Source organism: Sparus aurata, chromosome 5, assembly GCF_900880675.1.
Source record: "Sparus aurata chromosome 5, fSpaAur1.1, whole genome shotgun sequence".
NCBI lineage: Eukaryota > Metazoa > Chordata > Actinopteri > Spariformes > Sparidae > Sparus > Sparus aurata.
Window position 1 is genome coordinate 25,567,176 of NC_044191.1, and position 13,961 is coordinate 25,581,136.

General features: G+C 41.1%; 1 protein-coding gene across 7 annotated transcripts in view; it reads right to left on the minus strand.

Annotated features, from left to right (window-relative positions):
- gpat2 (glycerol-3-phosphate acyltransferase 2, mitochondrial) overlaps window positions 1-13,961 on the minus strand; it is a 160,806-nt gene that overhangs the window by 137,553 nt on the left and 9,292 nt on the right. For 6 of the 7 annotated variants that reach the window (XM_030417340.1, XM_030417339.1, XM_030417338.1 and 3 more), the window contains exon 2: window positions 10,449-10,513. The exons of the other annotated variant lie outside the window; for it this stretch is intronic. The gene's annotated coding sequence lies outside the window, so the exon portion shown is untranslated. The remainder of the gene's footprint in view (window positions 1-10,448; window positions 10,514-13,961) is intronic. 7 annotated transcript variants of the gene reach the window in all.

Here is a 13,961-nt window from a genome sequence, read left to right on the forward strand (position 1 = left end):
TCATATGCCATATCCATTCAGAATATCCATTCTGAACCCATTTTCTATATTCACTATTTTCACTCCTCTCTTCCAGTCTACTGTGTGTGAAACCATTAACTGGTGTCCTTAATCAACTGAAACAGAGTTAGATAATTACTGAGGGATGAGATGAATGGTTCAATATGTTTTTATTTCAAAAAGTTAACTGAGTTACGCATTATTTTATTACTTATTTTGAAAGCAAATGTAACATTCTCCTGCCTGTGCTGTATGCAAAAAACAAAATGAAGGGGAAAGCTGGTTGCTCTGCTGTGTTTTTATTATCATCATGTCTCCAGAAGTGATGCGTAGCCTCCGTACTGCACTGCACAGGTGCTAGTTTTTGAGATGAAATAGACTGAGCCCTGAGTTATTTTCATCACCTCAGAATTGGTTTAAGTTCTACAGAGTTTTCAGTCAGCTGGTCTCATTACCTACTGCTGGAGTTTGCCATAACATTTAGTGCAACATCAAGTCATTAATTCAAACCGTGCTTGCAATAGTTTTCCTATTTAAAGAAAAATGACAAGATAACTCTAGCGTCTCAGCCATAATGCACCTTTTTCATTCCATCATCCGCACATCATAAACCAACATTATAAAAAAAAGATTTTCCCAAGTTTGCTGATGCTCAGGCAGCAGGTTTGCTGATGCTCAGGGGCAGCAGGCCACTGCGCTTGCAAAACACCTGCAGAAACCCTACATTATATAATTTTAAGTTTTAATCAGTCAACCTTCGGTGGACGGATTTATGAAAAATATATCAGTGCACCTCTACACTTATCCAGAGCCTGATAGAATTAGCTGATTTGGTAAGTAAAATCAAACTTGTGTACTCTATAATGACAATGAAGACACTTAAATGTGACTGTAGCAGCTAATTGCAGCTGAAAGGCTGAGACAGGGAGAATCCACACTGTGTCTGACGCACCGATTAATCACAACATCCACTTGCTTCGTTTGACAGGTTTATTAATAATATCAAAGAAAACAGAATCTGGTATTTGCAAATTAGGCGTACTGTCAACAGAAAATGTGACTCCCAACTCACCCCATCTCTCTCTATCTCACGAGCATGCATGTAACAGGTGAAATAGGCAAAACAATCCCAATTGTTCCAACCCACGTGACGTAACACCACAAGTGAAATCAACAATAAAAAAATCTGAATCAAATATGACTCCTACTGCGACAAAAAAGAAGAGAAGGGTGAAATCATGAAGGTTACTTTAATCTGAAAGTGCAAGAGGTGCATGTTTAATCCAAACAAGAAAAAGAAGATGGCAAATTACAGCCCAACAGCCCTAGTGTTTTGGGAGCACTGTATAAATGAAAGGCCAGCCCCTGGGAATTCTTTTTAATTACATAAAAATAATGAAACATTTGCTTCCCCCAACACCAAATCAGATAAACCATTCTAATAGCAAGCTTGCTCTCCGAGATCAAGCCAAACAATTTATCAGTGATATGTGTAAACACCAAGAAAATGCACTCCAGCTCCAAAGTGGGCAACATAGTGATAGAAGGGGAGAGGTTGAGATGACTTCCACTGAAACTGGAAAGAGAGAGGGGGGGGGGGGAGAGAGAGAGAGAGAGAGAGAGAGAGAGAGAGAGAGAGAGAGAGAGAGAGAGGAAAGGCAACAAATTGATAAATGGAAAAGAGTGGTGTTAGAAGAGGACAGAGAAATTGAAAATGCAAACAGCGAGGTAGAATAAGAGACATTACAAAAACACCACGAGAGCTTTAATTTGGTAGAGGCATGAAGCCGCTCATGCACGATTAAAAAGCAGACTCCTGCAGGGATATTGAAACAAATAAACACTCAACAAGCCTATCCACATCACGCAGGTGTGATGGTACAGCAGGCACTACAACATGAAGTGGCAATGACAATGTAAAAACAAAGCACCACAAAGGACTTAGGTACACAGAGGCCACCACTGTTGAAGTGAATTTACGTCAGCAAGTCCTTGACGCAATACTGCTATTGCTAGTCTAAAATGCACTTTGAGACTGCTCATGAGAGCCAAGTACCTTAGGTCTACATACATTTATGCGTTTGATTATTTTAAAAAGCATGCTATGCTAACATTATGGATGAGAATCAAGATTTTCTAGTCCAAGCACTGATATTAAACTTTTTTTTATAAATAAAAAAAAGTAGTAACAATAAATGAATAATGTCATCATGACTGGTACCTGACCATCACATTAACAACAAAAAGTGTATTTATTTTTTTAAATCCATACGCTACACTTAAATGGTGAAGGGGCTCAAGGCTAATCTGGGCCTACTTTAAGGGATAGTATTAGCTAAAATAAAGCAGACCAAAGTGCTTTCTTTTCTGTACAGCTCTATGCTTTGTCCAGTACTGCCTGCGGGTGGTTTAAGCTCTGCTCTTCTTTACAACAGCTCAGTTTTGCACAGCAAGTGAAAAGTAGAGCGCGGGAAAGTGAAACATGATTTGGCCACATTGGTGAGTGACTCCATGAGTTATACGGTGACATGCCAAAAATATACTTGTACGTTGTTGGGTTCGTGTGCTCCCTGTGGCCAACTGTTTTGGGTGTCATGTATTACTTGTGAGAACCTTTTTTGTGTGCCTCTGGTCATCATCTGTAATTTAAAAAACATTCGATTTGCCCAGTCAGAGAAATAAGCATCTTAATATTGTAGGTCATTTAAGACAAAAATGGATTGTTACCAGCCTGCTATGTCATCATTCTGTGGTACTCTTGTGAATGGAGGGAGAAAAGAAAGCCAGACAACTCAACATACGAATTAGATTTAAATCAATGGCTCCTTAACTGATGATCTGAATTACTGACTTTTATGGGGCAGCTCTACCCAATTTAATTTATACAAATATATATGTTATTTTTGTTAAAAACATTTTACACTGAGCCATCATAATAATGTGCAATGCTCTTTTCATCACATGATGTATCACAGACTTTCCTTCTTTGCTATAACAAAGTCATTTGTTGGTGCTGCTTGAAAGCTTGGCTTGATACAAAAAGATCTGTGCTAATGCAGCAGAATTAGTGTCCCTTTAGTACAGTTTTTATGAATAGTTGTTTACAAGTTTTTCAAGATAGGGGGGTGGATCATAGCACATGGCAAAACGGTGGTTCAGGGTGTCAAGATAAAGAGATACTTATACATTTGCACCCACAAGACCACAGATGCCCACCCACTGTCTCCTGGCAAGCAAAAGTGTGACACGATGAGCAGAAGCGAGAGAATACCAGCTTTGTGTGAGAGCATATGCTTCAGGAGATTTAAAAAGAGGGCAAAAGTGAAAAGAGAGGAAAATAATTCAGCCAGTCTCCCTCAAGCCTGTTCCTGTGGTTCTGCAGACATTGACACCTCAGGAAGAAGAGGAGAGAGAGGGTGGGGGTAGTGTGTCAGTTGACTGTGGTGCACAAAACAGAGACGGCGGTACAATCACCTCTTTGAGTTAGCAATGACCCAGCAACTAAAATAAGATTACTGAAGACCCAGATTGAACAACTCATTTAAAGAGCTTGTTAAAACAGACGTCTGAGTAAATCTAAAGGCCAACACTCTTGGTTACAGGCCTTAAATTATTGGATAGATATCCGTAATAGTATTTAATGTCATGTTTTGCATGTATTTGGAGGAAAATTTGGAATATCGTATAGCCCATATGAACTTACAGTGTTTCCCCCACATTGACTAATTTGAGGCAGTACGCCACCAAATCAACATCGGCCGCCACATATTGTGTTTCATTTCATTAATTTTTTTAATGCCACTAAAAACACAGCATTTTTGTTCAGCTGCATTTCCTTTCCCAACTCTCCCTCTGTCTCACTGTCACTCACAAGTCTCACGCACACAGCCCCTCCTCTCCATGCACACCGCGTGTCTCCATTAAAACGACATCAGCTATTGGAAGTAAAAGCATAGAAGCCTGACATTTGTGCGGATGGCTGGCGAAAGTCATGAGTTCACGAAAGTTTGGTATCACCGCCAACTTATGTGCCAATACCGATATATCTGGGAAAATCTAACAAAGCATAACATTGGCTTTCAGATTCATCAGCCAAGCTTTATTCATGGCTTTCCACAAGGATATGGATGCCAGGAATTTTCCCCCAAGGAGAAACATTTTGGCAATAAAAGCACTAATTCAGTGGCCCCTGGTAAAGTCTAAGGCTACTATTCCATCATATACACTGATTTTAATTATTGTATGTTAACATGCAGTGAAATATCATAGAGGAGTATTGGGCTTCTTGCGCATTTTAGTCCACAGATTGAAAATAGCTATTCATATTTGAAATGATGACTATTCCTGACTTTTATCTAATGATTTGCACCTTCACTGTAAGGTTCATCAAAACATGGCACAATGATGATAAATGTTTAGTTTCAATAGAAACATAAAGGATTCTTATTCAACAAAAATAAAAAAGATTATTAAGGGGGAATGATTTTAATCCTATTTCTTATCCAGCCATGTATTGGTTTTAAATTAAATTAATTTTGAAATGAACCCATGCCAAATAACTTTCAAATAACAATACACGTGAATCAACGTACTCAACTCAATCTACTGAACAAATGCAACTTAACATAACATCCACAGGGTTCAACATTAACTTGCTTACTTGCTCAGGGCAAGTGAAGTCTGTGATGGGGTAGGTGAAAAATAAATGCGATGTCAAATGAAAAATAACCTGCATACAGTATCACTGAAGTGGAGCTTTTTCAGCTGACCTGGGTGCACAAGTCTAGCCCCTTTCACACTGGCTTTTAGGTGCAGCTTTAGTAGGCCGATTCCCTGCCTCCGTCTCAGTGTGAATCTCTTGGATGCGGCGAGGGGTGAAATTTCGCTCCAGCCCAGATACGCCTCTGGAGGTAGTATCAGGGCCGCAGTGTTTCCCCTACCATTCTACAGGCCTGGCGGGCTGCCAGGCCAAGGAGACCTGCCGCCAGGCCAAAAAATAAGCCACCTATCAATTCATTCATAAATCAATAATCATTTACATTAGGAGTGCCTCTGTGCAGCGCAATGCGAGTCAACCTGCTTCGTTGCCTAGTAACGATGCGAGTACCGCTGCTGAGAGCGCGGGCATATATTCTGGGATGTTTAAGGTTTGTTAGCTAACCAACTATAGCGCTGCCGAAGAAAAGAAAAAATATCGCTGGTGACAGACAACTTAATATAAAAAAATTCTTCTGCCAGACTCCGGAGCCAAGGAAAATAGATGAAGGGAGAGTAACAGAGGCAACTCCAGAAAAAATGACAGGTGCAGGTGAGACGGAAGAAATGGGGGGCAGATTGCAGTGGTGAGGGGGGCTGCTCGAGGACTGTTACTGCCACTGACACCGGTCCGGCGGGTGACCGCGAGCCCGGGCCGACTGCCGACCCTTGTCCGACAGGTGGCCCGGACCGACTGGTAACGTTGACCCAGCAAAAAAAAATACAGCTAAACACAGAACATCTGGCTGGGATCCCGAATGGCTTAATAACCATAACTACAGCCCTTGGTTGTACCACACTCCCCATGGTAAGTTTACAATTTGTTGTTTAGCTTATATTTTTGTTATTTTTGTTCTGATTGAGGAGCTTCTCTCTCTCTCTTTTTTTTTACAGTGTCTTTTGGAAGCTTTATAAATCCATAAAGATAAATCTGATGCTGAGTGTCTTCTGTGATTATTTATCTTTTTTTTTTTTTCCAAGTTACTTTTGCCTCTGGCTGAAACTGTCAACCAATCAGAGGCTGTCTCCTGCTGCATGGCAGCTCTGATCCCAAACACACTGCACTACAGCATGAGTTAGAGGAACCCTGGTGTCGTCATCATCATGCTCGCTTCATTTTTAAGCTGAAGCGGCTTATGGTACAATGTCCACACAAAGCAAATTGGAGCTTGGCAATCACAATAATTTTAATGAAAACCAAAAATCTAATGGAAGGTTCTGGTATAATTCTTTACAATTCCTCCTCAGTTTTGAAGAGCTGTATAGAAGAGTGTGAAGACATGTTTAGTGTATGGCAATCAATTGTCAACCCTTCTTGATATCTTGCTTCTATACAGAATATTTTGTTTATATGCCACCTTGCATTTTGGAGAATACTGTTGTTGGGCCTCATGCACATGTCTCAAACAAAGAGACCAAGAGAGGCCTGTAGTTGAAGCTAGAAGCCTAACTACTAGGGCCTCACAAGAGGAACTACCAAACAAAGAACAGGGAAAAAGGCCGACCAGGTGTGAAAAACGTGACCAGATTGACCTGCCCCCAAGACGTCACCCGGTCCCTATTGGCTGTGAGCCCGGAAGCTCCGCCAGGATCACAATGACGTCACTCCCACGTTAAAAGGTCACGCAGCCCTCCTGCTCTTTCTACTCAGGCAGCGTCTGTTGTGAAGAGACTTCGGTTTCACACAACTGCTGCCATAAGGGTACAACTTTGAGAAACGTTTTTCATTTTTGCTTGAGCTAATTTCAGTTCCCTCCTAGTTGGACGAGACAGAGACTGTTTTTGTTTCACTTTCATTTTTGTTCGGACGTTCGTCATAATTGTTTTGGATCCCGAGAGGAACGCTGTACAGCCCAGCCGTTTCCTCACTGCCTGCAGAAGGAAGAAAAGAATCTTCAGAAGGAACGAAATAGTCCCTTCCATCAAGTCGACATATCGCTGTGGACAGCCTGCCATCAGCTGTTAGGACGCTAAAGCTGATTCCGCGCCTGCGCTCCCGAACGAGTTGGAGCTTCAGTTCAGACGGACCCCACGTTACCGCAACAAACGGCATCCAAGTAAGAGGCTTTTGTTTGGGCAGAAACAGATAGTATATAGCGTGTTTTTCTTTGTTGTGCTTTTATTTTGTTGTGAAAGGACCGCAGAGTCCGATTTATGGTTACCTATACTGTGTGTTAACTGTGTTTGCTACGCTCGCTAGGAGCTCATTCAGGCTAATCCAGCCTGTACAGTCTTGCCGCCGTGTGTGACCACAATACGTCGTATTCCGGCTCGATCCAGCTGAAGCCAAACCAACCTCGATTCGCTTGCCGGCCACTGTTCGAGGGAGAGATGACAACTGTGCACCACATGGTTGTTGTGTTTGTTTCTTTGTTGTCCGCTAAGCCCCGCTTAGCTTCTTCCCTCTTTTACTAACACACACACACACACACACACACACACACACACACACACACACACACACACACACCCGAGATACACGTGTGTCCAGCATATTCCCTTTATTGACTGTAAAGACGGACTTCCCCGGTAGCACGGCTACCTTTTTGGGACTGTGGCTATCATCCCTGTAAATTCACCCCTCGTGTGACCAAACCGCACACGAGATCAAAGACGGCGCAACCGCTGCCTTTGTTCAAACCTCGCGCGCACGTGTAGTGATCACCTTTGGTCGATATAGTCACAGCCGCCATTTTTGAATTCCAGGTATATGAATCAGTGAATCTGAATTCATCATCTCGGAATTCACGTGGCACTGACTCACATCCGGTGTTTCCCTGTAGTCTCTCCAACGAGACTTCCCAAGTCATGCCCACCAATTTGTAGTCCGGCGAACGTGACTTTCCAAGCCACGTTTGTCCATCTTTGTAGTCTTTATTGGGGACTCCCTGCCACACACACACATGCCTCCACCCAGGTACCTGTTTGGCTTGCTTATGTTTCGATGTTGCTAGCTTTGTGAAGGAAATTGTTGTTTGTTAAAGTAAGTGGTTTGTTCTGTGGAGAAAGCTTTAATAAACACTGTTGACTTTAACTGAGCAGCATCTGGGATTATTTTGCACAATCCCATATTGTAATAACTGCTGGTTGAGATGGCCAGTGCTTGGATTCACGCCTTCCCTCTTGTCTAATTATTGATAATTTCATAATATTGACAAGTTGACTAATTTTCAGGCTATGACACTCAAAGGTAAATCATTTGATTATTGATCCCTGATTTCAGGGTGGTGCCCCGTGTTCATTAATGACTCATAGTTACCTAGGTTTCATTAATCAACTATAATAAATGTAATTAATTAATAATAACATATTAATTAATAATCAATAATCAATAAAGATTCCCAACACTGTGACTGATCAATCAAGCCTATCAAGCAGAAATAGGCAGGCTCGTGGCTTGAGGCCCACACAACAAAACTTGAAAGCCTCCTGATAACATCATTGGAGAGTGTACTGTGTAAAAGCCTTCTTAATTACAGCCCCCAAATTAGTTATTTAAATTTTTATTGTCTAGTGGATAACATTTACCCAAAGAAACCATTCTTTGTTTTGCTTTTCAGAAAAACCAACAGTAGGCACTCTATATGCAGCAGTAATTGCATAACAAAGGCTACCGTAGCAGAAGTTGGACTCAGAAGTAGGGATGGATTTCGTTAGGATCGGTACTGATACTTATTGATACTCTTATTGATACTACAACATGCAATTTTATGCAAAAAAAAATAAAGACTTTACAAGATGTTAAAAAGATTCAACTTTCTTTTTATTACGACAAGGTAATAATAAAACTTCAACAGAACAGAAGCTATGCAATTACAAATACTCCTGAACAGATAACCAGGACCAGGACCAGATATAAAAATCTGGCGGATGCCGGTGTACGACGCAGCAATTCAGCTGAATTTAGCACTGAGCTGACAGGAAGTCAAGCACAGAAATAACCACATAACATCCGGTTACTTTTCAAAATAAAACACTCCATGTTGACACCAGCACACAAATCTCAAAAAAGAGACAAACACAAGCTCTTCTGCTAATCCTTCGGTCGGGAACACTTCCTGTTGTTGTTGTTATAACACAGACCTTTAACTGCGGTCGCGAGTGATTATGTGTTTATTGCGGAAACTCCTCGGCCTCACAACGCCAGTTGTCTACCATACTGCGTCGTGGCAGACTCAAAGCGAAACCCGTGGGGGTTATCGGACAGCGGAGCAAAACCGGATCGGAGCTGTAGTGCAGCGGACAGTATCCAGTGGAAATTCGGGGTAAGCATCATCACCAAACACTTGGAGCGCGCACATAGTATGAAGCTAAAGGAGGGCGGCGCGTCAAGGAGTTTGTTGTTAAGTTTGTAGTCATTACAGTTGGGTGGACCTTCAAAAGCTGATTAAAAAAAAAAAAAAAAAAGTAAAGATAACAGTACCGTTTGTCCAGGATCTTAACGGTACCGATCCAATTGGGAGCCGGTACCAAAAAGTACCGGTCCTCGGTATACATCCCTACTCAGAAGAGAGAATTTCTCAACAATCAACACTCAACAATGTTGGCTATGGTTGGACAACCTGACTTGGATAATAAACTGCTGACTGTACCTTAAATCTGTCAGCATGACAAGATCTCTGATCTAAGTTTCACCCTACTGATTGGCTTTGTTCAAGAATGAACAAGCTCTTGATGGGAGCAGTGCCTGAATAACAGACCTTAACACAGTAAACCCTAAACCCTTAAACCCAATCAAGTATCTATTACAGTGAATTTACAGGGCAAAAAAGAAAGAGATAAAAATTAGAAATTACAAAGTAAGACATTAGAATTGTAATGCTACGATTAATACTACAAACTGTACTTTGGAAACTATTGTAGCTACAGCAGTCACAAATATGCATCCACATGCATGGACAAACCGCTGGATTCCCTCAAGACCACTCATGTAGAGGAAGACAGATGCAATCATTGCCCACCAGATATCATGAATTACTGCCTCAGTTCTCTTGACACAAGACACTCACAAGGCACAGAACTTCAAAGGACCACATGCAAATCAAATAGGCTTCATCCCAGTGGGTCTTTTTTCAAAAAATCTGAAAAGTAGGGTGTATTCATTTTTTTCTGTGAGGTTTATAGTATCGTATCTAGACCAGCAGCATAGAGACAATGATAACAATGAGAGAAAGGCAGATATTCTGAATGTACTACAAAGTTCATAACCATTTTCCTTTCAGGGTAGTATGTGTATGATCAATGTCATAAAGTAGCGTTTCCGAGCAACTTCCTATATCATTTATGTACAGTAATGACTACTCTTTAAACAAATATCTCAACTACCATCTATCTAAACTACCTTTTGATTTTCACATCAAATCTCTCTGCAGGCCATAATAAAAATTCAAAGGATTTTTTTTCTCTGAAAAACACTTCTTGTAATAGTGATGATGGTGTACTGCTGCCGTGGTCTCTTGTAACATAGCAACTAAGTGACTTATTTGGTACATTTTCCATAGAACAGCTGTGGACCCGCAACCAAGGCCTTGAGAACAACCAGAGGGGCAGCAAAGCCCCTAGTGCATCCACTGGTGTGGATTAAAGGGAAAAGGCTCACACACAAACGCATCCACACACACGCAAAGACATAATGGGCTCATTTTGCATTGTGTTGTTTACTGTTGGGACAGGAAGAGGGATGTTTGTCCTACCTTATTCTGAAGCAGCAGCAAGGCTTGTCTGAAGAGGACGATGGTGTCTAGACTATCAGTGCGGTCTTAAAAGAAACAAAAGACATTTTAGGAGGCTGAGGCTGAGGATCATCTTAGTGAACTAAATCAAAGCCTGAAAAAAATCTGTCAAAGTCTGAAGTCTCTGAATAAATCCAGACAAGCCAATCTGAGTCAAAGCAGAGGATATCCCAAAAAAAATCAAAAATTAAATAAGGGTCTTTGGATACTTTAATTTTTTCTCCTATGGGCATAAAAAGTCCTTCATATTTAATTTTACACAAAATGTGCACCACAGATGTGTATCTGTATGTGGGTGGTCCTTTTTTCATGCTTGTATGAACTGTACGTGGCACATCTCCCCACCTCCCAGCAAGGAGTAAGTGTCACGCGAGATAAGAGGAAAGGAGAGGGATAATAAATAAAGCCTTCAAGGAATGAAAGTGTGGCATCTTCAGCATGATTAGGTATTCACTACCAGACAAGCCAAATCAGAGGTAATAGGGAAGACATCAATGCAGAGAGAAAAGACAAATGAGAGAGGAGAGGGATGAGATGTGAGGGGAGGGAGAGAAAACCTCTGACTCAGAGCTCATTTGATTGCAGTGAACAAACTCCTTTCTATCTATGACGTACACATGCGCACTCATTGATTCACTACATGGCACTCTCTCAGCAAACCAGTGCAGATGGACATTTACTTTGACTTACTTAAATCTATTTACAGCCAAATGTTGCTGCACACCTCGACACATGCAAGCTCTTGATATGTGGATCAGCTCATTTACCAACATGACACAGATACAGGCTTTTTCTCTTCTCCTCTCCATCAGAGGGTGAAATGACATGACATCTCCTATCCTGTCAAAGCTTAGGAACATTATATTAGGCCTCAGCTGTGCTTTCAATTTACCTCACTTTCACAGTTTCATAATTTTTTACTAACCTCAACCCACACACCAGGACGGTTTGTTGAATATTCTTGGAAGGAGAATATAGGCTGTTGCTCATTATTTTTAATTTGTCTGAAACTAAGTAAAGCAGCAATGAAACATTTGGTCACTGAAGTGGAGATATATGAGAATTTCACTTCCAATTAACCTCCCAGCCTTGACTAGGTCATTGCTGCAGGAGTAAGTAACATTACACTATGATGCTCTTTTTAAAAACACAGCTAATGTTGTGATGCTGTTATAAATATAGTGGATACTGCAGCAGGCTGGTGCCACTTGACACTCAATCATCGACAAATAATGAGGAGATTACCGATGATCGTTGGCACTGTTGAGTTTAAGGGTCAAGGGATTTTTGGAGCTGATCACCAATCACTGATCACTGGAAACTACATGAGCAGATACCAATAACCGATCAAAAGCATTTTTCTATACTTTATTATAATATATGATTGGTTGTTATTATAATAAAACCACCATTAAATGTTGAGTAAATATTTAATTAGAATTATTTTGCTAAATTGCCAGAAATACTGAAAAGTTACAAGTAAATCCATTTGTCACTGCTTGTATTTGGTTACTTTTATCTGACAGTAGTAAGGTAAAATAATCTTAAGTGTCTGTAATTTTGCCAATCACACAGCAGGACACCATTGGTCTTATGTTTTTCTGATTGGCTCTTCTCATTAGCCTTCATAGAGATCACTAACAAAAATATTTAGAACAGATATCGTCCAATTAAGACCAGTGGCCAATCAATCATAGCACGCTTAACCAATTTATATATTCAGGTTAGGACGCATAACCTGCTTCTCACAGCTGATACCGCTAAAATGAATGATAACATCTATCATCATAATATCTATTTTTCGTATTTCTTATATTTATTTGTTTAAGTTTCCAAGGTGTAGTTTATAGACAGCTAATGGTAAGAAAAGCAAAAAAAGAAGTAAGCAAAGACAGATCATTTGATATTTCATATTCTTTTACTTGTCCTTTTTCTGCTTCTGTGATTATTGATGGATTAAAAACAAACTTTTAAGGTGCAAACAGCCACCGACTGTATTGGAGTTTGCAAAATGTTGTGCTTGTTAAGTAGATGAAAGCAATTTGGCTTCATATTACCAGCTCTTTTGATTAGCTAAAATTTCACCATTACCGACAAATACCCAATCATATGAATACCTCAATATCAGGCAGATCATGGATCCCGAAATTATGTAAAATGTATTTAAGAAATGTATGAAAATGCTGTAAGTCTGCTGTGGTAATCAAAGGGAATTTTCCTGCATAAACATGTCTTTTACATATTGAACTGGATATACTGTACAGTAGGGCTGCACGATATATCGTTTGAGCATCGCCATCGCTCTGATCCATGTTGGAGAATTTGAAAATATGACCAAGGGATCCTCTGTCACAGCATCTGTTATCACTCAGCTGTCTCTGCTTGTTACTATAAGAAACCAGGGTTTCCCTGCCATTATACGGCTTAGGCGTGGCACCCAAGCATTTTTGCCTCCCGCCTAAGCAGGGTTCTCCCCAGACGCCGCTATACCGCTAGCGGTTGACGGCTAGGAGCTCCCAGCTGACGGCGATGAGCGTCCGGCCGTCCCCCAGCTGACAGAGTTGATGACCGCCTGTCCGTGTCTCTCTCCCCCCCTCCCCAGACAGACGGTGCGCCGCTACACTAAAAATTTCTGGGGAGAACCCTGGAAACTGCTGTGAAGTCACTTTTGGGGAAATCCAATGAACATATTAATATTCATCAGCACAAGTCATGCTGCCTTTTGACTGCTTTGATTAATCAATAAACAGACGCACGTGATACATGCAACAGGGTTTCCCCTACATGTAATTGACTGTGGCGCACCGCCATGACAAAATAAAAGCCACCACACCTTCAAAATTCAGGCATAAATAAATCCAGTGTTAGAGAAAGGAAATAGTTTATCGTCGTCTTCCACCGCAGTCTTTGACGTTAACTAGCATGTTGGATATTTCGCTTGATAATTAGAGGATTAAAATGGTCACTTAGAGCGGAGTCCTGCACGGGTCCGCATCCAACCAGTTTTCCGACACAACTTACATTCCGCACCCGAGCCGACCCGGTAGGGCTGGGCGATAAATCGGCAAAATCGATTAATTCGAGTTTTTGGTTTAGGACGATTTAAAAAAATTAAAATCGATTTTTTATTTAACTTGCTCCGCCGCCGCTCCTCATGGGCTCCCATAGTTCATAGAAGGCTCCGCCCTCCCCGGCAGTGACTTTCCACAGAAAAAACAAACACAACATGCAGCCAGCAAAGAGTTTGTTCCTAAAAAGGCACTGTCTTGTCAGTAGCTTGGTTTTGTAGCGTCGGACCTCGAACAAACCACCGTCCGCTGCAAAGTTTGTTCAAAGGCTGATGTAACTAAAGGCAGCCGACCGAACCATTTATTTCAGCATCTCAAACAGACGCCTGGATCACAGTGGGACACTTGTTGTTCACTACGAGATGTAGAGACCGCGGCAGCCCACAGATACTAAAACAGATGCTAA